This window comes from Lynx rufus, unplaced genomic scaffold, assembly GCF_022079265.1.
Source record: "Lynx rufus isolate CCGP_SWC_20201006 ecotype Redwood Valley unplaced genomic scaffold, mLynRuf1.p SCAF_4, whole genome shotgun sequence".
NCBI lineage: Eukaryota > Metazoa > Chordata > Mammalia > Carnivora > Felidae > Lynx > Lynx rufus.
Window position 1 is genome coordinate 140,725,266 of NW_025814856.1, and position 21,314 is coordinate 140,746,579.

Sequence of the window (21,314 nt, forward strand, 5' to 3'; positions counted from 1 at the left end):
GCTGCCTGCTTTGGTCACTTTGAATTTCTATTTCATATATGTACAAATTAAATTTGTTTTTCTATTTTTTTAATGTTACTTTATTTGACAGTGGGGGAGGGGCAAAGGAAGAGAGAGAGAGAGAAAGAGAGAGAGGAGGAGAGAGGGAGGGAAGGAAAGACAGAGAGACAGACAGACAGACAATAAATATCCCAAGTAGACTCCATGCCCAGCACAGAGTCTGACTTGGGGCTTGATCCCATGACTGTAAGATCAAAACCTGAGCCAAAACCACGAGTCAGACACTTAATTGGCCGAGTCACCCAGGCACCCCAGTTTTTGTTTTTCTTATGTCAATTATTAGACCAAAGAACCTACCAGAAAGGAAAAGTATCCCACCCCTATATCTTCAGTCTTTATTCAGTAGACCTCTCTCATCTAATAAAAACAGTTTATTGTGTAAATTAGACATTAAGTATCTAAAGATGAGATGCAGTTTAAAGAATAAAAAATCAGCATTCCCACTACCCCAGGTTACAATGGAGAATATACCAGTACATGAGGAAAGTCCTCTTTGTGCCCTGCCCTGATCACATCTTCCTCTCATCCCAACCCCACACCATAAGATTAGCTAGGATTCTGGGTTCTGTATTAGTAATTGTCTCGGCTTTCTTTTTAAAGGGAGGATCTTTAGCATTTTACCTCTAGAGGTGATCATTGCTCCAGGTGTCCTGTAATTGGTCTTTAATGGGTAAAGAAAATAATCTTCTTTTCCTAGTTCATTATATACCCACAAATAAATCGGAATATAGGTCTTTCATACACATATATCAGATATGGGATATACATCATGGTATATTACCTATGTCCTAGATTTTATATATATCCTCCTATGGATTTTTTTGAAGTTTATTTATTTTGGGAATGAGCAAGGGAGGGGCAGAGAGAGAGGAGGACAGAGGATATGAAGCAGGTTCTATGCTGACAGCAGAGAGCGCAATGTGGGGCTCAAATTCACAAACTGTGAAATCATGACCTGAGCCAAAGTCAGAGGCTTAACTGACTGAGCCATCCGGGTAAAGAAATATATATATATGTGTATGAAAGACCTATATTCCGATTTATTTGTGGGTATATAATGAACTAGGAAAAGAAGATTATTTTCTTTACCCATTAAATATCCGGGTAAAGATATATATATATATACACACACACACACTATATATCTATCATAAATCTAGACCACAGATCTTACCTATCTGTAATCCAGAAATGAATGTTCTATTAAACTTTTTCCTGTACCTCCTGAGATGGTAATTACAGTGGTTTATATGGATTTTTTTTTTTTTGCTTTTCAGAGATAAACCTAATTTCCTATCTTAAAAAAAAACACACAGATTTATGATGCTGTAGTTTATGCTGTATAATTTTCATCAATGAAACCAGCCTGTAGATTTACATTCTTGTATTTTCCTGTTTTTCTTACGCTAGTTTTACTGAAGCAGTTGAACACTGCCACATTTTTATTATCTGGAAGAGTTTGCAATAAATGAGAATTATCTGTTCTTGGAATTTATCCATTAAGATGTTTGGGTGCAGTGTTTCTTCGTGGTAATGAAGCATTTGATGCTGATTCTGTTTCTTCACAGGTTATAGTTATAAAACTATTCCAGTTTTCTATTTAAGCCACTTTGATATATTACTAGAAAAAGTTATTTCATCCACATGAAAGTATTTGCATGAGGGCACCTAGGTGGCTCAGTTGCTTAAGCAGCCAACTTGATTTCGGCTCAGATCATGATCTCACAGTTGTGGGATCAAGCCCCAAGTCAGGGTCTGTGCTGGGCAGGGAATCTACTTGGGATTCTCTCTCTCTCTCTCTCTCTCTCTCTCTGACCCTCCACCATGCATGCTCTAACCCCCCTTTCTCAAAATAAACTTAAAATTCCTCTTATCTTTTGCATCTATGGCATCTGTAGTTAAGTATCTTTCCTCATTCCTCATCTTTTTTTCCCCACTTTTAACTTTGACATAAGTTTGTCTTATTATTCTCTTCAAATTGCTATTGCTGGACTTTGATGATCTCCTCCACTGCACGCTTGTTTTCTATTTCATTAAATTCCTCTTTTTTATTTTATCTTAATTTATCAGTGTTAAAAATGTAGAACTGTAGAATTAACTTGAATGCATGGCTCATTAATTTCAAGCCTTTATTTTGTTCTAAGCATTCAAGCTTAGCATTGTAAGCATTTCAGGCTATACATTTCCCTTAACCACCTTAAGTACACCATCCCCCAAACTGACATTATTTTTGTTATTATTTGGCTCTTTTCAGGTGTGTTCTAGAATTTGTAAATGCAGTTTTCCTTTTCCTAGATAAGCCCTATGCTTATTGCATTAGGTTAGCAAGGGATAATATAACTTACAGGATACTAATCTTCTGAAATAATTGAAACTAGCTTTTATATATTCCAAAATATGTAGGTAGGGGTGTGTGTGTTTAACCCTTCCATGAGTACTTGGAAATGCAAAGTATTTTCCACTGTGGGTACAATGTTGTATATGTGGACATTAGATCATGCTTGTTAACTGTGAAAATCTATTTTATCATTACTGATTTTTTGGTGTTCTTTATATAGCAAGGTAGAAGTATTATCCTCTCCCATCAACCTAGGGATTTTGACAATTTCCCTTTATCTTTTTGTCAACTTTTGGTATCCTATTCGGTGATGTAAAACATTTAATAGTAACCCTGGCCTTTTAATATGAAGTGTTTATCTTTTATAATTTGAAGGCCATGAATACTTTTCTACCATTATACTTGTGTAAAATTAGTGAACACTATGCCAGGAATGGTAATAAGTACAACACATGCTTAGAGAAGTCACATGAGGAACCTAATCAACACATGGCAAGTATAGATAGTAATTTATTAGAAAACAAAGAGCTAAATTTTATAGGAAGCCACTAGTAATCCAGAACTTGGAACAATGCAGGATCTCCATTCTCAAAACCTATGCCAATGAGGGCAGGAAACAGGAATATCACAAGCCCTGGTAAAGCAATCTGCAAGAATGTTATCTACCTAACAAGGTCTGGGACCACCTGAGTCAAGGGCATGGAACATTAATGGTCAGCTCCTGTGAAATGAGAGAGCATTAAATAACATGCTTTCAGGCAGAGATAAGCAAAGGCACAAGGGGACTGGCGGATCCTAACTTCAACAGCCAGAGGACTAAGCTTTTATGATATTCAACAAAAATGTGCAAATATAAAGGGGTGCCTAAGTATACAGTAGCACTTAATAGCCCTCATAAATCCCAAATTCCAGAATACAAACAAACTAGCACCCCTTTGATAATTTTTTTAATGTTTATTTTTGAGAGAGAGACATAGCACGAGCGGGGTATGGGCAGAGGGAGCCAACCCAAAGCAGGCTCTAGGCTCCCAGCTGCCAGCAGAGAGGCTGACACGGGATTCAAACTCACCAACAGCGAGATCGTGACCTGAGCCAAAGTCAAATGCTCAACTGACTGAACCACCCAGGTGACCTGAGAGTTTCTAAGAACTAACGTTAAAAGATATATACAGTTAGAAAATGCTTATGAATTCTACAATAAATGAATTAAAAACCAAAGTCCTCCTTCCTATACCCAACCCCCCAAAAGGGCAGGGGAAGGAAGGAAGATAATAGGTGAATATTTTCAACATTCACCAAGATGTTTCCTTGTTTTTTACTTAACTGGCATGTTTAAATACTTCCAGGAATTAATACCAGTTATTATCTTCCTACTATTTTCTCTGTATTCTGTGATAAAATAATACGTTTCCCTTGCTGTCAATTTGCTTTGACTCAAAATACATTGCCTTTTTCCACTTCTATGCATGTATTATTTATGAGGATTCAGACTTCCAGTGTAAATCTTCAAAAGAATAAAATATCTACAAAGCACCTGTACGGGGACAGCAGGACTTCCTGGCTAAGCAAACACAGGGCAGCTAACATACCAACTGAAGGAACTGATATTAATTACGTATTTGCTACTAAATTAAGTATCCTGGAAATTCACATGATGAGCCAAAATATATGTACATGTCTATTCATCTAGTAAAACTATTTCTAGGAATCTTCCCTAACAAAATAATCATGAGTACTGAAAAGACTAGCAGCAGAAGCATATTCACTACAGCACCATGTATAACAGAAAAGTAAGCATCTCAAATATCTAATATTTAAGGAAATTATGTAAGTTAGTGGCACACAATGGAATATTTTGCTGCTACTTAAAATGATGGCTATGAAGGGGATATGGGGTGATATGAAGGTGATATGGTAATGTGGAAACGAAAACAATCTGGACCTCTTATTCTCTCAAAAACCATACTGAGTACTTCCTTCATATGTGCCAGACAATACTCTAGTGTCAACCAAAGTCTCCACTCTCTTGGAACTGATACTCTAATAGATTATAGATAACAAATAATTTGATTATATACTGTAATATATACATAACATAGAACACCTCACCCTGTGTTCTTAACAGCTGGGTACTTCTCATGCGTCTTACAGCATCGGGAGAACTAGGTTTAAAATGGGACCTAAAAGGATTCTCAAAAAGTATTAGCATATTTGTTTCAAAGTACGTTGAAAGTCATCAACACTGCAACAGTTATCAAAAATCATTCAAATCCCTTAATTCAAAATTCTTCTTGTGAACATATAATGCATACATGATGATAAAAGATAAAACTAAAAAGAAGACTCAATCCACGTTCCTTATCTATGACCAGCACTGATGAATAGGGTGTATGTAATTTGAAAAATTATTTCATCTATCCATGCCTCCATCCTTTTATCCATCCAGCTGTGGAGATGGCAGTGGGAAACAGTAGGCATTAAAGAAAAAAAAATTAAGAAAACAGATCCTGTCCCTAGATGAGCTCAGACTGGTGGGGAAAAAGACCTATAAACTCATAAATATAAATAATAAACCCAATCACACAGAATTGAACAAGCTTTCTAAACAGCACTTTTATTTATTTATTTTTTTAATTTTTTTTTCAACGTTTATTTATTTGTGGGACAGAGAGAGACAGAGCATGAACGGGGGAGGGGCAGAGAGAGAGGGAGACACAGAATCGGAAACAGGCTCCAGGCTCTGAGCCATCAGCCCAGAGCCCGACGCGGGGCTCGAACTCACGGACCGCGAGATCGTGACCTGGCTGAAGTCGGACGCTCAACCGACTGCGCCACCCAGGCGCCCCTCTAAACAGCACTTTTAAAAATTTCTTCTGAGATCAGGCACTTTCTCTTTATAGTCATCTAAATTTCTTTTATGACTTTCTTTTTTATTATCATTGTCCATTTATCTATTACACTAGGCTTTCTATCTAGGAGGCTTTCTTTTGATTTTAAAAAACTAAAATAAAGAAAGGCATTTACTGTTTCTGATATATATGGCAAATTTGCCACAGCTGGTGATTTTCTATTTAACTCTTTCCAGGGCTTTTTTTTTTTAAATGTATACTTTTAAAATATTAGACAGTCAAGTTCTAGCAATGTGATTTATAGTACTGGATTTTGACATCCTAAAGAGTCTTTACTTAACCAAGGATGATATAAATATTAACCTTTATTTCTTCCACGTTTCCACTATTTAAACCTTCAAGTTGTCTAAAATTTAACAGTGATATTAAATGGTATTTTCCCTTAATTTCTCATCTATCCAATCTCACTTAGTTTAGAAATCAAATATACTTGTGGTATTATTATATAAACTGGGGTTTGATTTTGAACTTTGTCTTCAAGATAGACCTCCTGAGCTGGGCTATACTGTTTGAACTGTTGTGGCTTTATGAGATATTAGAATACCAGTTAGTACAAGAAGGAACTAGATATTTCCAACTTACTACATTTCTATTCAATAAAAAGGGAGTTCTCTCCATTTATTAAGATCTATTCTAATTTTTTTTGTAAAGTCTTAAACTTTTTCCTTCTTCCATGCAGGTAAGTCCTACACATTCTGTGTTAAAATTATTGCATAGTTTTTTAATTTTTCTTTTACGTTTATTTACTTTGTGAGAGGGAGTGGGGGAGGAGCAAACAGAGAGGGAGTGAGAGAGAATCCCAGGCAGGCTCTGCAACTGCTGGCACAGAGCCTGATGTGGGGCTCGAGCCAACGAACCGTGAGCTCATGACATGAGCTGAAACCAAGCATCGGATACCTAACTGACTGAGCCACCCAGGGACCCCACTTTCATAGTATTTTATATTTTGGAATTCTAAGGAAACTGTGCCCTTTATGTTATCTGACAATTGCTGGTATACAAGAACGTTATGAACTCTTTTTATAAGTAATAGTTTTGCCTCACTTCCAATCCAGTGAAACCTTCAATGTTTTCATGACCAAATTACCATTAATCCTATTACAAAAACTGAGTTACTAAAATAATCGATTAACGATGACCTATAATTACAAAAACATCACTAATTTTCTAGCAGAAAACATGAAATCAGTATCTAACTAAAGGGGAAGAAGTTAAAGTCTTTTTTTTTTAAGTTTATTTATTTTTTATTTATTTTGAGAGACAGCACATGTGCGTGCACAAAGTACAGGTAGAGAGAAGAGATAAGAGAATCCCGAGCAGGCTCTGCTCTGTCACTGCAGAGCCCAATGCAGGGTTTGAAGCCATGATCTGTGAGATCATGACCTAGGCCGAAATCAACAGATTCTTTTTTTTTTTTTTTCAACGTTTATTTATTTTTGGGACAGAGAGAGACAGAGCATGAACGGGGGAGGGGCAGAGAGAGAGGGAGACACAGAATCGGAAACAGGCTCCAGGCTCCGAGCCATCAGCCCAGAGCCTGACGCGGGGCTCGAACTCACGGACCGCGAGATCGTGACCTGGCTGAAGTCGGACGCTTAACCGACTGCGCCACCCAGGCGCCCCAACAGATTCTTAACTGACTGAACCACCCAGGCACCCTGAAGTGAAAGTCTTTTAAAAATTATGCATAATCCTGGGGTGCCTGGGTGGCTCAGTCGGTTAAGCATCCAACTTCAGCTCAGGTTATGATCTCACACACCATGAGTTCGAGCCCTGCGTCAGGCTCTGTGCTGACAGCTCAGAGCCTGGAGCCTGCTTCGGATTCTGTGTCTGCCTCTCTCTCTGCCCTTCCCCCGCTCATGCTGTCTCAGAAATAAATAAAAACATTAACTTTTTTTTAATTACGCATAATTCTTAAAATAACTCAGCATGAAAAATATTAATCCAACTATAGATTTTAATTTTCATAACTTAGGCATTTTAAGATTAAAATGTCATGTTTATCCAAGATTACTTGTCTCAATCAAGTTTAGGTTCATAACTTAAATATCCAAACATCAGATATTTGGTAGATATTGATTTAAACATTCACTTATGAAACGGAAAATCTTCCCAAGTTTTCTGCAATCAATTTCATATGGGTTTGAGGTCACTTTCTGTTGTCATGTAGGACATTTGCCCCCACAACTCCTAGAGGATTGGATTCACCTAATAATAAACAGGATCACTTGGAGTTATTTTTAACATTCTTATTTGGTGACAACATAGATGAACACTCTTCAAAAGTCTAAGAGCCGCCAAGAGGGAATAGTGATGCTTGGGAATGGGATACAGGGAGTCGGTCAGAAAGGTCTAAACGTGTGTATCCTCAGGGCTGTCAGACGAAACCATCCGCGGCCGTCCTGGGGTCAGGAGGCCAGGGAAACTTGCCTGGTTGACTCAGGGCACAGAGCGGTGTCCCTACTCATGCAGGGACATGCGGGTGAGCTTTAGTTTGCTTTACTTACATAAAAAAAGCTATATCTGCACCTCTGTGGGTATCTGTCAGTCAGTGTCCTGCTCACAATGACCACAGCAATACAGTCAAACTCTTCTGAAACAGATGTATATGTAAAACAGGTACATTAATAGGGCTTGTACAATATACAAAGTAAATGCAGGACCTCACTATGATGAATATACCTCTTTTTAAGTGAAGAATTTAAAACTGAGGAGTTTAAGAAGAATCACTAAGAGCCTACTATATAAAGATTAAATAGAACACTGAAGGCATTTTAATAGTATTAAGCACTGAACAAATTCTTTTTTTTTAATTTTTTTTTAATGTTTATTTATTTTTGAGACAGAGAGAGACAGAGCATGAGCAGGGGAGGGGCAGAGAGAGAGGGAGACACAGAATCTGAAACAGGCTCCAGGCTCTGAGCTATCAGCACAGAGCCCGACGCGGGGCTCAAACTCACGAACTGTGAGATCATGACCTGAGCCGAAGTCAGACGCTTAACCGACTGAGCCACCCAGGCGCCCCTTGAACAAATTCTTTTAAATACAGCATTTCTGATTATTAAGAGCAATTAAGACAGTTTCATGGAAAGCTCTAAGCAGAAGACACTTTTGGAAGGGCAGCTTTTGATATTTAAAAAGTTCAGCATTTCTACGTCATTTCCCAGGGCCCAAATGTATCAGTGTTATTACTGATGGACATAAGCCCAAGAAAAAGGGAAGAAATGAAGGTAACTAGATTTTCACAGAAATGTGGATGGCTGGTGTCATCCTTTTCCATTATCAAAGTATATGTAAGAGATGAAGGGACTTATCTGAAAACCCCAAGAGTCTGATTCCAAATAAGTTGCTGAAAATTCATGTCTGGACTTTAGCAAAAAGGCTGCAAATAAAGACACAGATTTGAGAATTCTTAACACAGAGGTGGATAGTAGAAACTCTAAGAATGAACAAAACCTATGAAGGGGTGTTCATTAAAAACTCCATGATGGTAGGAATTGGTATCTTACAAATCCAGGCCTACATATGTTTCTATATCCGTGTATGTGTGCGCCTAAACACGTTTATTATCTTTCAATAAGTGGGATATCCAAATTGCTCTATAACTTGTGCTTTTATGTAACACTACATATTGAACATCTTCACCTATGAGTACATGGATTTTACACAATATTTTAAGACTCTAACACATTCCTCTTGCATAGTTGTACCATATTCACTCTTCTGACAGACCGCATTCTTTCCAATTTCAACTATTATAGAAATGTTGCAAAGACATCCTCATATATATTTAATTATTTTTACAGAAATACTGAAAAGAAGACCAAGGACTTCTAAGACAGCCCAAGATTTTAAACTAATCTTAAATACAAAAGATTATACTAATTTAAAAAGTCGATTCATAAGAGATGTACCTATGTAAATAAAATTGAGCACAAAAGCCACATTATCCCAAAAGCCAAAATTTCAAAATAATTCAATGTAAAACAAAATCCAAGTTTGCTAGGATTTCAAAATTTCATTGTAAACATCCTTTCCCTTCAATTTTAATGATCTGTAGTAGAGATTAAATTTCTTACTTTAAAAATATATTGGGTATATTATTAAAAACATTTCCTATGCATTTAATTAGTTTAAGTTGGGTGATCAATAGTGTTTATAAAAACTGTTTTACTTATTATCATTACTGTGGTTGACATACTTTAAATTTCAATTTCATATCAAATTTGAACCACACACAGGTTAGCAATACCTCCAAGGCAATATAGCTACGCCAACTAATGAAATCATGGCATGACCTTCTGGGTCAAGAAGATAACATTTACCATTACACTGGCATTTAAGACAAAATATTCTATCCTTTCAACAAAACCAAAGGAATTGTTCTGTACAGCTATACAAAGATAACCACACCTCGATGAAATTAGCAACACAAATATAACATTGTTCTAAATAGTTTCATATAAAGATGTGTGAGGGGAGGGAAAAGATTAAAAAATATAAAATGGGGCACCTGGGTGGCTCCGTCAGTTAAGCATCTGACTTTGGCTAATGTCCTGATCTCACTGTGAGTTCGATACCCGCACCAGGCCCTGTGCTGACAGCTCAGAGCCTGGAGCCTGCTTCAGATTCTCTGTCTCCCTCTCTCTCTGCCCCTCCCCTGCTCACGCTCTGTCTCTCTCTCCTTCAAAAATAAACAAACAGGGGAGGGGAGGGGAGGGGAGGGGAGGGGAGGGGAGGGGAGGGGAGGGGAGGGGAGGGGAGGGAAGGGAAGGAAAAAACTTCAGAACCAGTACCAGGGCCCTTGCCCACAGCACAGTACGGTCATGGAGAGACAGGGCTCCACAGTGCAGACCCCAGAGACCATTTCTGGGCTCAAAGACAAATTCCCACACACAAAGGGAGTCCGAGCAATCAACTTGCCTCTAATCTTATACTACGTCCCTCCTCAAACCGTGGAGGTGCGAATGAAGGCAATTCACATTAACACCCATAATGCCACAGCACGTACAACCCGAATGTCATACGGACAGCGCACATCAAATGCTAACTGTTGTTATTAGCAGCCATAGTAGACTATTCTAGTTTAACCGCACAAGCAAAATGATACCTACTTGAAGATGATGGATGGCCTGGAACATTAAAGTTTTAATCAACTTCATAAAACAGCAACACTAACACCCAGGCACTAGAAGAAACTACAAAGAGAGAGACCTCCACTGACAGCAAAAAAGGACAAAAAAGAGAGAGAGGGGAAGAGAGAGAGGGTGGTAAGAAGGGCAGAGATAGAGAAAAGAAGGAACGATTAACACAGGACCAACCTGGGATAAAGAGTTATAAACTGAGTTACTTTCAATCTTGATGTATTTTGCACATGATCTTTAATCTCTCTTTAAAAAAATATTTAGTCTAAAATGCTGACATGATGCAAATTTTAAAAGAAGGGCTAGAAAATATCCTTTAAAGTAACTAAGCTTTATCACTCAAAGCTTCTGGGATGATCTTTCAAAAACACTACATTAAAACTTTTCATTATGATGAAAAGACAATACAAAGTTCTCTTTTCAACACGGCAAAGAAGAAATCCTGCGATGAAGGCAGAAAAATATTTGGGGATAGCTTGGGGTGGGTAATGATCACTGTTATAATAAGAGAAAAATCCCAGGGACTTCACCCTTCATTCTCTCTTAATGTGTCTGGAAATTTCCATTTCCCTTCAAAGAGACAGCTCCCATTTTGCTGCTCTAAAGATTGCTAAAGCCTCAAGAATAACAGAGTAAAATTATCCTCTAAAGTCCGTATTTCATTTATGAAGTATTCATGCCATTAAACCTCCATATCCAGAGTAATCATATTATACTTATACCATTTTCTTCTGGGAAAGTCTAGCAAGCATGTTAGCACAAAACCAGGTTTCAGAAAAAATAGAAGATATAATCCCTCACAAGCATTTTCCTTTCTCTTCCTCATAGCAGGGTAGTTCAAAGACATTAGCTTGAAGCATCTAATTTTAAAGAGAACCATTTGTTATATCTTGCGTTACAATTTTACTTGGTCAAGGCAGTACAAAAAAGTGTAACTTTTTATCAGAAACCAAGATTTTCAAGAACCTATGTATAGGAATACAAGCAAAATAACTGATCAGGTATATTAATTTAACTTTAATGCATAATGTGTTATACAACAAACCTCTAGAAAGATTTCAAAATAATAAAATGCAATGGTGTAGAAATGAGCACAACTCTACTGCATAAGCCAATAATTAATCACTACACATACTTATTAACGTATGTTCACACTTGGGTTATACCCTTAACTTTGAAGTAATGTGAGACCATCAGCCTGGTTTGCTCCTGTGTTTTTTGTTTGTTTTTGACACAAAAATGTGAATGTGTTACATGAACTAGAAAAAAAGAAAACCTTTCAACTGTGAATCAATGCATTATCCGTCAAAGATAAAATGTACTATAGAAATGTAAAACACAAACTATTGTAATCATCATCAATCAATAGAGCATATTGTTACTAGTAAACTGGAGTATCTGTTACTAGTCCTTGTTTTACCAGATCCATTCCAGTAATTCATCTCTAATTTGACAGAACCTCAAAGGGGGCGGTGGGATGCTCTTGGAGGCCAGACATATGGGTGTGAAAATGCTCTGCTCTCTATTTTCTTAATTTGAACACCTTGGAATTGCCCAAGTCCTACAATGTCAGTGCTTCTATTCTTAACGGTTTCCATTTAAAAGCAAATGCTCCTGCAATGCTTCCAGCTTCTCCAAAGATAAAAGACTTCTTGGTCCTTAGAGCAGCAACATGGGGGCTTTAAAGAGAGAATACCAGACTGAAGTATCTACCCAGGTTTACTTCATTTCTCCTAGGAATGGTCCTCCTGGGGAGCTCCCTGCAGATAAAACTTTGTTTCTCTTTCCTAAATGACAGTTTCTTTGGGTGAAATAAAGACTTTTCAACTGCACAGGAGGAATCTGGGAGGAAAGAAGTTTCTGAATTATACAAATATCTGGAGGTTTCCAGAGGGTAGAATTACTTGAGACCATTCCTGAGGGGGTTGACAAGATTGTAAAAAGCATGAGGTGCTCAAAAAAGGCACAGTGCGGGGAGGAGACGCAACCAGACAGTCCAGCCAGCAAAACAAGGGGACAGCTGAAACCAGCCCCTGGAGCATCAGGGGAGCACACAGTACAGAGGTGACCATGTTACGAGCAGCCTCAGGAGAAATCTGCTCACGTAATCCCCACAAACTAAGTAATCACCGGGGCATTTGCTGCTCCTGGTTCCTAAGAGACCTATCCCCATATTATTCAGAAAACAAAATCCCCACTTGCAGATTTCTGATGGCCAGTGACTAATTTTGAGATAACCTTGGGACATAAATACAACACAGACATGCTTTTAAAGCTTAAAGACATTTACAGTGATATTTTGAGGAAAAAAATCTTGATACTTATGAGGTAACAGAAGCCCTGTTGGGGTTAAGGAAACTTGAAATAACAGCATTTACTGTAATTCTTGTCCTCACTTCCTCACTCGTGTAATCTCTGAAATGATATGTAATAAGTACTCTGTATGTGCCCGTCATGCAGATGAATGTGAAAAATACAAAGATGAAGGAAAACAGACTGCAGCCCCTAAGGACTTGTACTTGGAGGAAACTGAGAAGCAGGAAATGTAATAAATATGAAAGTGCTGCGGAAAGCTGAAGAGTGACCTTCATTTTAATACTGGAGACTACCTGCATTACTTTTCTACCTTCATGATTTGTCTTAGCAACTACAGCTACATCTCTCACTGCAGCCACCATTATGGCCCAGGAAATAACCGGCATACATCACATGCTCAGGAGAGGAGACTGTGTACGGAGAGCATGGACTTTGGAATCTAAGAGGACTGGATTTGAATACTGGTTGCTCTGCCTGATAGCAGAGTTAATTTAGGTATGCTATGGAATATTTTTTAAGGATCCATTCTCTTATCTAGAAAATAGGAATAGTAATAAGTCCCACCTGACATAAGTATTCAGAAGAGTGAAATCAATAAGAAAATATCAGAATGCTTGGAAAATTAGGAGGCATAAAAAAATAAATGCTTGTCTTTTCACTTGTGCACCCCATTTTCCTGATGTCAGGGCAGGGGTCCAATGAGCAATTCCTGATTGCTTTCCCATTCCATCTTCTCTAAAGGGGAAGAAGTCCTCTGAGTGATCCTACAGTCTCTTTTCTGTGGAAAGCAGCAGCAAATATCAAGTACGGTAGAAGACAGGTCCTGAAACACACCAGGTTTTAGCTGTATTACTTGGGAATACAGCTTGTGTTGATAGCGGACTTTTAGGAATTCCCTCACTCTTAAACTAGCTCCAGCAAACATGGCAAGTACATGTTTTGGCTTTAATGTAGTCTTTAATCAGCTCATGTAAGGCACTGCTATTTTCACATTGTCATGGTACTCCAATCTTAAGGTAGGAAGAAGCATTTTGGAAAATGACGTGTCAAATATATTTGGAATTCCTAAAATATTTAATAACATCTTCACAGGTCTTTTTTGGAAGAAATTCTGAAACCCAAGAATTAAAAATTCCACTCCTTAATAGTATTTTGTAGTGGTACAAAGCTGGTGCTGATCTTGGTCAGTCTAAGAACTTCGTAGCTCAGGTGGGGCTTTAGTCGGTCTGTGGGTGGAAAGTCTAGAGGTGAATTTAAGCTCTTTTAAGACTTAAATTCATCAGAACACCTGGATGACTCAGTCCGCTAAGCGTCTGAGTCTTGATTTCGGCTCAGGTCATGATCTCAAAGGTTCATAGGTTTCAGCCCTGCATCGGATTCCACACTGGCAATGTGAAGCCTGCTTGGGATTCCCTCCCACTACCGTCTGCCCCTTCCCACACACGTCCAAAATAAATAAATTAAGAAAAAAAAAGATTCAAGACTACCCGGCAGGTCTCTTCTCCCCCTTTTGGTTTGGTACTCACAGAGGGAGACGCTTGAGTTTTCTTATTTTTGTTTTTTTGTTTTTTCCTTTCCTAACTATGTCCTTGAGCTACCATGGTTACCAACAGTCTTATTTTTAGAAGGTGGAGATAATTAAAAAAAAAATGCAAAGAATGGCTACATAGATGAGCTAAAGTGATCAGAGTCGAGAAACAGGCCTAATCAAATAGGAGGGATGTGGTGTTACACACAGAGCACTACACAGCATGGAAAGAACAGATAATAACACAGACTGAGCATAATCCCAAAACATCAGCTAAGAATGGAAAAATCAGAAAATGATAATCCAGGATAAAGAACACAGGCGAAGACGGTAAAGGTTACCAGAGAAGCAAGCTTTGATCTAGCCACAGCGCTGGAGTAACTGATCATGAACCATTAACTAGCCTTCTGCTATGATGACAGGAAAAAACAAAACACAAAAACAACAACAAAAAACTGTTGTTTTACACATGAGCTATTTTTACAAATGGTTCTTTCCCACCAAAGTCCAGAGTATGAAACTAATTCCCTTTTCTCTAGAAAGATTCAGCAGTTCTGAGAAGCACTAAGAAGGTCAATGTTTAGAAATGAAAACAAAACCTCTTAAGTATACTCAGGTTTCTACCATAGAAGATGGGAGAAGACAAGGTAAAATAACCAAACAAGACAACACAATGAAGATTAACATTCTTAACCATAGCTCCTAACGCTGAGCATACCTGGTTATTCCTCAGCCTCATCTCAACCATTCTAACCCGCATTTGTGCCCATCCAGAAGGCTCTTGCCATGGGGCAGGACACTTGCCTGTTCCTTCAGGAGTAGTGCTGCTTCCTCATTGCTCCACTCCATTGTCTGGTAACTACTATGTGTCTTTCTGTTGAAAGACCAAGGGTTGCTTGCTCAGAAAGACTTCCTTAACCATCGTCACCTGCTCCACTGTGCAGTCCTCCAAATAAGTTCCATTGTGTCATATTTGCATAGGATTATATTCCTTTCCTTCAAAGCACTTACCCAGTTTGTAATTATATGATCCTAGGTGCTGAGCTGCTAATGCCTAGCTCCCCTGCTTTAGACAACAAATGCCATTTGCTACAGCCACGTCTGATTTTAGTCATCATTTCAACCCCAGTATCTGTGCAGCACTTAGCACCGAGCAGAGCTCAAAATTATTTGTTGATTTAATAAAGGACACCATATACTTTATTCTGGATAATCCTCAAAGGACTATGAGGAGAGCCACAGTATTTGGATGACCAAGTTTTCTTTCTTTTTTTTTTATGTTGCGCGTGCGAGAAAGTGGGGGAGAGGCAGAGAGAGACAGAGAGAGACAGAGAGAGAGAGAGAGAGAGAGAGAGAGAGAGAGGGAGAGAGAGAATCCCAAGTACGCTCTGCACTGTCAGCTTGGAGCCCCATGTGTGGTTCGAACTCACAAACCTTAAGATCGTGACTTGAACCAAAGTTGGCCATTTAACCAACTGAGCCACACAGGTGCCCCTGGATAACTGAGTTTTCTTGACAGTATGTTTTGCTTTGTTAAATGTAGAACAGAAACCAGATCAGATCAGGAATGGGGTTTCCTGAATCACTGCCACACTGGACAACTACACAACATGCATGTACAACAGCTCTAGATCAGACTGTCAATGATACAAAAATATGCAAAAATTTTCATATTTACGCAGGAACAGTTTTTCTGGACAATGCAACCGACTCAAGATGGCGGAGTGGGATAATCACCTGAATCTGAAAGCCACTTCGGTATTTTAAAATACGACGTCTGTAAAATAATATGGTCATTTTAGCCTATTTATAGTGGTGAAGATTCTAAAACAAGTGAATATCTACATATTAGAACTGTCAGAGGTAATAAACACATGGACACACGTTAAGTGTGTTTACCTGAGACTACTACTGTTCATCTCTTACCCAATCTCTGAATCAGCAAATGGTGAAAAGGAGGAACTTTCTTTAGGCAAAAGTTGTTAATGAGTAACAGGTGTGTCTTAAGCTTTGCAGTGACTGAATTAAATCATTTTGTTGTATTTTTTCACTTGTCTGTTGGGATATACTTTTATTTATCCTACCATCATTGCACCTGTGTCCTGCTTAAGTAGAGAATAACAACAGAATACTTTGCAAGAAGTAACTGTTACATGACTACTTGAGTAGTAACCATAATTTTCTCTAGGAGGTAAATCTCTGATAGATCTTTTTATTCACCAAAGTCTTCCCTTACATAAAAAACTGAAAGACCGAGGCAAAGACTATTTGTACACATTGTTAAACTAAATACTAACTTCAGTTGAGAAAGGTAGTTTACTTCCAATTTCCATTCTAATACCTCACAAACATTAAGTTCACCAAATATGTCTGATATGTTTGAACTTAAGAAGAATCACAGCATTTAACTGTGAACTTGTATTCCAATTTAATTAGGGAAGATACATTTGTCACGTTTTTCAATGGAAGCATACAGAACTTGTGGCAAAGCCAGACTTCACATCTTAACATTTGTTTTTAGAAGAGAATAATATAGTTTAGAAGACAAAATATTATCTGGGCCCTTGACCTCCAAAATCATGTGTTTACAAAATAGAGTTTAGATATTTAATTATTTTGCGATTACAACTTTCTTAATTACCTATAATGCATACATTTTTAGCTGTCACTTGTTAATCCTTACTTCCATACGCCAAAGAAGTAAGCAATGTGGGTGGAAAGTTTCTAAGTGAAAACAAGCACCGTTGTGTATTTGGCTAAATAAAATTTTTCTACCTTTGCTACAAAGATGTGTTTTTGAAAAATACCTTCATACGTAAAAAATTAGAGTATCATGGTAACTTTAAGAAATGTTAAATTCCAGCTCAAATTGAAGGGGTGTTTCCCCTAGATAATGCAGGTGATTTATAAAGATTTTAATATATAGTGTTTTTGTCACCGTACCAATGTTCCAGTATGTGAGATGAGATGTTGATGTTAAATTATTTGCAATTTGCGAAGGGATATGTGGGACACAGAGAGTGATCTGTACGATGTCACTTAGCAGGCTGTGTTTAACTGTGCAGTGGGTGGACATTAGGGTAACAATTGCTCTCAGCTGCTATTAAGTCCAGACTGACTTTTAACTTTTTTCTGCATGAACACTAGAAGACAAGTCAGTGTGTACCTAGTTTTATATGCATATCTAATTTTTGTTAATCAGTATTTCCCCTATATATTAACGTCATCAACGCTTACTTAATAGATTCAAGAGAATACTATTGCCAGTTATTAAAGGTCAAATACTCCATCAAATAGAGGTCAGTCGCAGAGCCAGATGCTGAGGGTGCAATGCTGAATAAGACCTGGGCTCTGCCTTCGGGGGGCGGACAGCTTTTGAGCAGCAGCAAATAGAGGCAACTATATTTGGGGGACAGAGCATACACACTGTTCAGGAAGCCTGTTGAGGAAAGTGAGGGCAGGGGGTTCAGGACGTCTACACAGAGGAGGGCCCCCCAAACCTACCTGAGGGTAGGCAGCTAGGTACAAATGAAAGGCAGGCAGTCCATGTACAAGGAGAGATAGTGGTTCTCCCCAGAAATGGTTCCTCCTCCTGCTCAGGGCATTTAAATACGTGTATGGGCAGAGGCTATGAAAGCTAAATTACCTATAATGCAGTTCCACTGATGAAAACCGCTCCCACAAAATGCAACCAAATGCCTGGAAACACTGTGACCGGCAAAAAAGAGGTAAGGTGGAGAATTAAGTGGAAGTCAGGTAAACGTAGAGTCTTTCATGCCAGACTTCTTCACGAAGGCAAAGGGAAGTCACTAAAAAATGTCAAGGGGAATGACATAATCTGACCTGTGTTTTAGCAACTGGACTGCAGTGGGGGCAACAAGGAAGGCCGGGAGACCAAATACAGGCTCCTGAAATCAAGTTAGCAAAGGCTGAACCCATGTGCTGACAATGAAGATGTGGAAAGGGAAACAGTTTCGTTGGGCATGGAGGAGGCATACCAGACAGGATTTTAGATGTGGGGATTGGAAAGAGGAAGAAGTGTGGAACACCCAAGCTTCTGGCTTAGGCGCCTCTGTAGATGGAGTGACCACATACGGAGATGGTAAACAGAAAGAAGGAGTGTTAAAAGTAAAAATAAGTGTTTCTATTTTGAATGTGAATTTCAGGGTAAGATACCCAAATGAAGATCTCCAGACAGAAGGATATGCCATCCAGAACCAATCGGGTGAACTAAAAAGTGGATTCTGTCCTTTGCAGAATTGCTTTCAGCAACAGCCTTCTGAATCTGAAAGCAATTTTTCTTTGTATTCTATCACAAGGGTTGGCCCGCCGTGAAAGTTTCTTTCAGAAGAAACAACACCACACACAATATGAATTACTCACATATTAACGTAATGCAGAATAAATTGTTATCTGTCTCCTATCTAATAAAAGAGAGTGACTGTATTCCACTGGGAAGCTCTTGCTCATCCACACCATATGGATAAATATTTCTACATCAGATGAATTATCCTCCTTGTAATATATCTTAATTTACATAAGTGGTGCTATAAAACTGAAAAATTTTGATCAATTTATAAGAATAGGACATTTGAGTAGTACATCTTTGGATTGGTTTTAAGAAAAGAATGATTGTAAAATGGATGTACACTTTGCGTCCAGGCCATCACAGCTACATGATGGCAAGAAAGCAAACAACAGAAAATAGCTAAGTAAAGGAATTAGCCTCTTTGTGAACAGAAAGAGCAGCCCCATGGAGTCAAAGCAACAAAGCCAAGCTCAGCTTGGTGTAAACAAGCTTTGTCTTTTTAAAGATCCCACCAACTGAGGGAAAACAGCCAAAGGTCACTGGCGAGGTTGGGGACCTTCTCTGAAAAACTAAGCCATGAAACATTCAGATAGGCCCAAGAAAATATTAATGATGAAATTTTCATGTAATCAACCAATCTGTCTGATTATGGGAGAAACAGGGTCCATCTGTCAGTAAGTCTCATCACAAAAGTGACTAATCGCATTAAGTCCACAAACCTGTTCTGAGCCTTCCAGAAATAGTTGTGCAATTTTAATGAGTTTGCCACAGAATTCAAGTCCCTGAGTCTAAGCCATTTATAACTCTAGTCTCATTGTAAGTAGGATGTGTGCTTAAGGGAGGAGCTCCGCATAAATACGTAAATCCACCAAAATCTAGCTATGGCATGAATTTGTTTGAGCTGAACTTAAAAAAAAAAAAAATGTATTATCTGTTTTGGTCCTACATACCCCGGGTCCCGTTTACTAAAAGAACAAACAGGCCTCCCTCTTAGCAGATAGTTCCACAGCCTTCTCCGGGAACCCAGCATTGTAGAGCAAACAGGAGAATGGGGTGACCTGAAACACTGGCCCCTATGTAAAATAAGTAATCAGATGCAAACATTTCCAATTTTTAAAGGGAAGCTACAGAAAAAGTTGTCTAGTGTTGACATGAATGTTGACCTTCAGCTACTGATTTTATTTTAAGAAAAACACAAGATGCTACTTTAGGAACACAGTTTTTAAATGTGGAACATGATAGGTTAAGTTTTTATATCCCAAAGATTATATTTGTTATACATTAATTCATGTTTTTCCTAGACATTTACCCTATTTAAATGTGAAGCAATACAGGGTATGAAAATAAGAAAAATGCAGAAGACTTTGTCTCTACCTCTTGGCAGAGCTATGTAAAATTTGTGTTTTTTTCCACATGCAAATATTAAAATTTTTAAAGATTCTTATGAGAATTTGCCAAATTCAATATGATCCAAATGTTGCCATCTGCCAGCAAAGCTATATTATGGCAAAAAGAGGAAAATTAAACATTAGAACACAGCGAAAAGCTCAAAAACTTTGCTCCAGGTAAAATTTTGCTATTTTATAAAAGCCAAAAGATATCAAATCTTTGCCAACCAAATCCATCTTGCGTTTTATATAATAAGGAAATCTGAGCCAAGGTAACAAAAGCATTACTTGTCTAAAAATTGACTAATGATTCACTTTTATTTCTTTTGCCAAATTTACCATCACTATGGCTTCTTTGGTGGTCTCTTAAGTCAATGAAATCTTTTCTGAGAAAAAAGAAATTTAAAAATAGGCTTGTCTCCCAAACTTTCAAAACTCTCTTTAAATAATGTGATGTCATTACCTGTCCAGCAGTATTTCTAGAGCCTACAGGTTTAATTTGGAAGCTATGGAAGATGTAGAAGTGTAAAAAATTAAAACTCACCAATCTGCCCCCCCCCACCATTAAGTTTACAGAAGACATATTCTTTTCTTAAAACAAAACTTAAGAAAAAACAAAGTCATATATTCCAGTAATAGGGTTCCTATATTTAAAAAGTTCTTCAAATTTCATAGAGTAGGAACAACTACCATGAATAATGAGTCTTACTCTGCCAAAGTTCCCTGATAATTGTCAGTATGTTAGACGACATGTGTCTAACATGTGTCCCCCCCTTCCTTCTAAACAAGCTTCAAAATTGTGATTTTTAAAAAAAATTATATAAATTTAAAAATAACTTATTATTCTTCATAAATTAGTGATGAAAAAAATCTTAAAATAGGAAAGTCACCATCTTGATACATTAATAAAAGTGCTTTGGTAGGAGAAGAAAAGGTCACTTCCATGGTTGGAGCAGAAATTTCCTCAACCAAATTGTGCAACCTATGGATAGACTATGTGGAATACAGAGAAGACTCAAAATCAGAAGCAAAAGAGGAGACATTACAACTGATGACACATAAATAAAATCATGTAAAAAACTACAAACAAGTAATGCCAACAAACTGAACAGCCTAGAGGAAATGTGTAAGTTCTTAGAAACATACAAGACTGATTCATGAAGAAATAAAATATCTGTTCACACCTGTAACTAATAAGGAGATTGAATGAGTAATAAAAAACCTGCCAACAAAGAAAAGCCCAGGATCAGATGGCTTCACCAGTAAATTACACCACAATTTAAAAAAAGAATTACTAATCACTTCTCAAACTCTTCCAAAAA

The 21,314-nt window shown here is 37.9% G+C and overlaps 1 protein-coding gene across 13 annotated transcripts in view; it reads right to left on the reverse strand.

Moving 5' to 3' along the window:
- The window catches only part of CADPS2 (calcium dependent secretion activator 2), a 545,419-nt gene that overhangs the window by 266,948 nt on the left and 257,157 nt on the right, over positions 1-21,314 (reverse strand). The gene's annotated exons all lie outside the window — the stretch shown is intronic.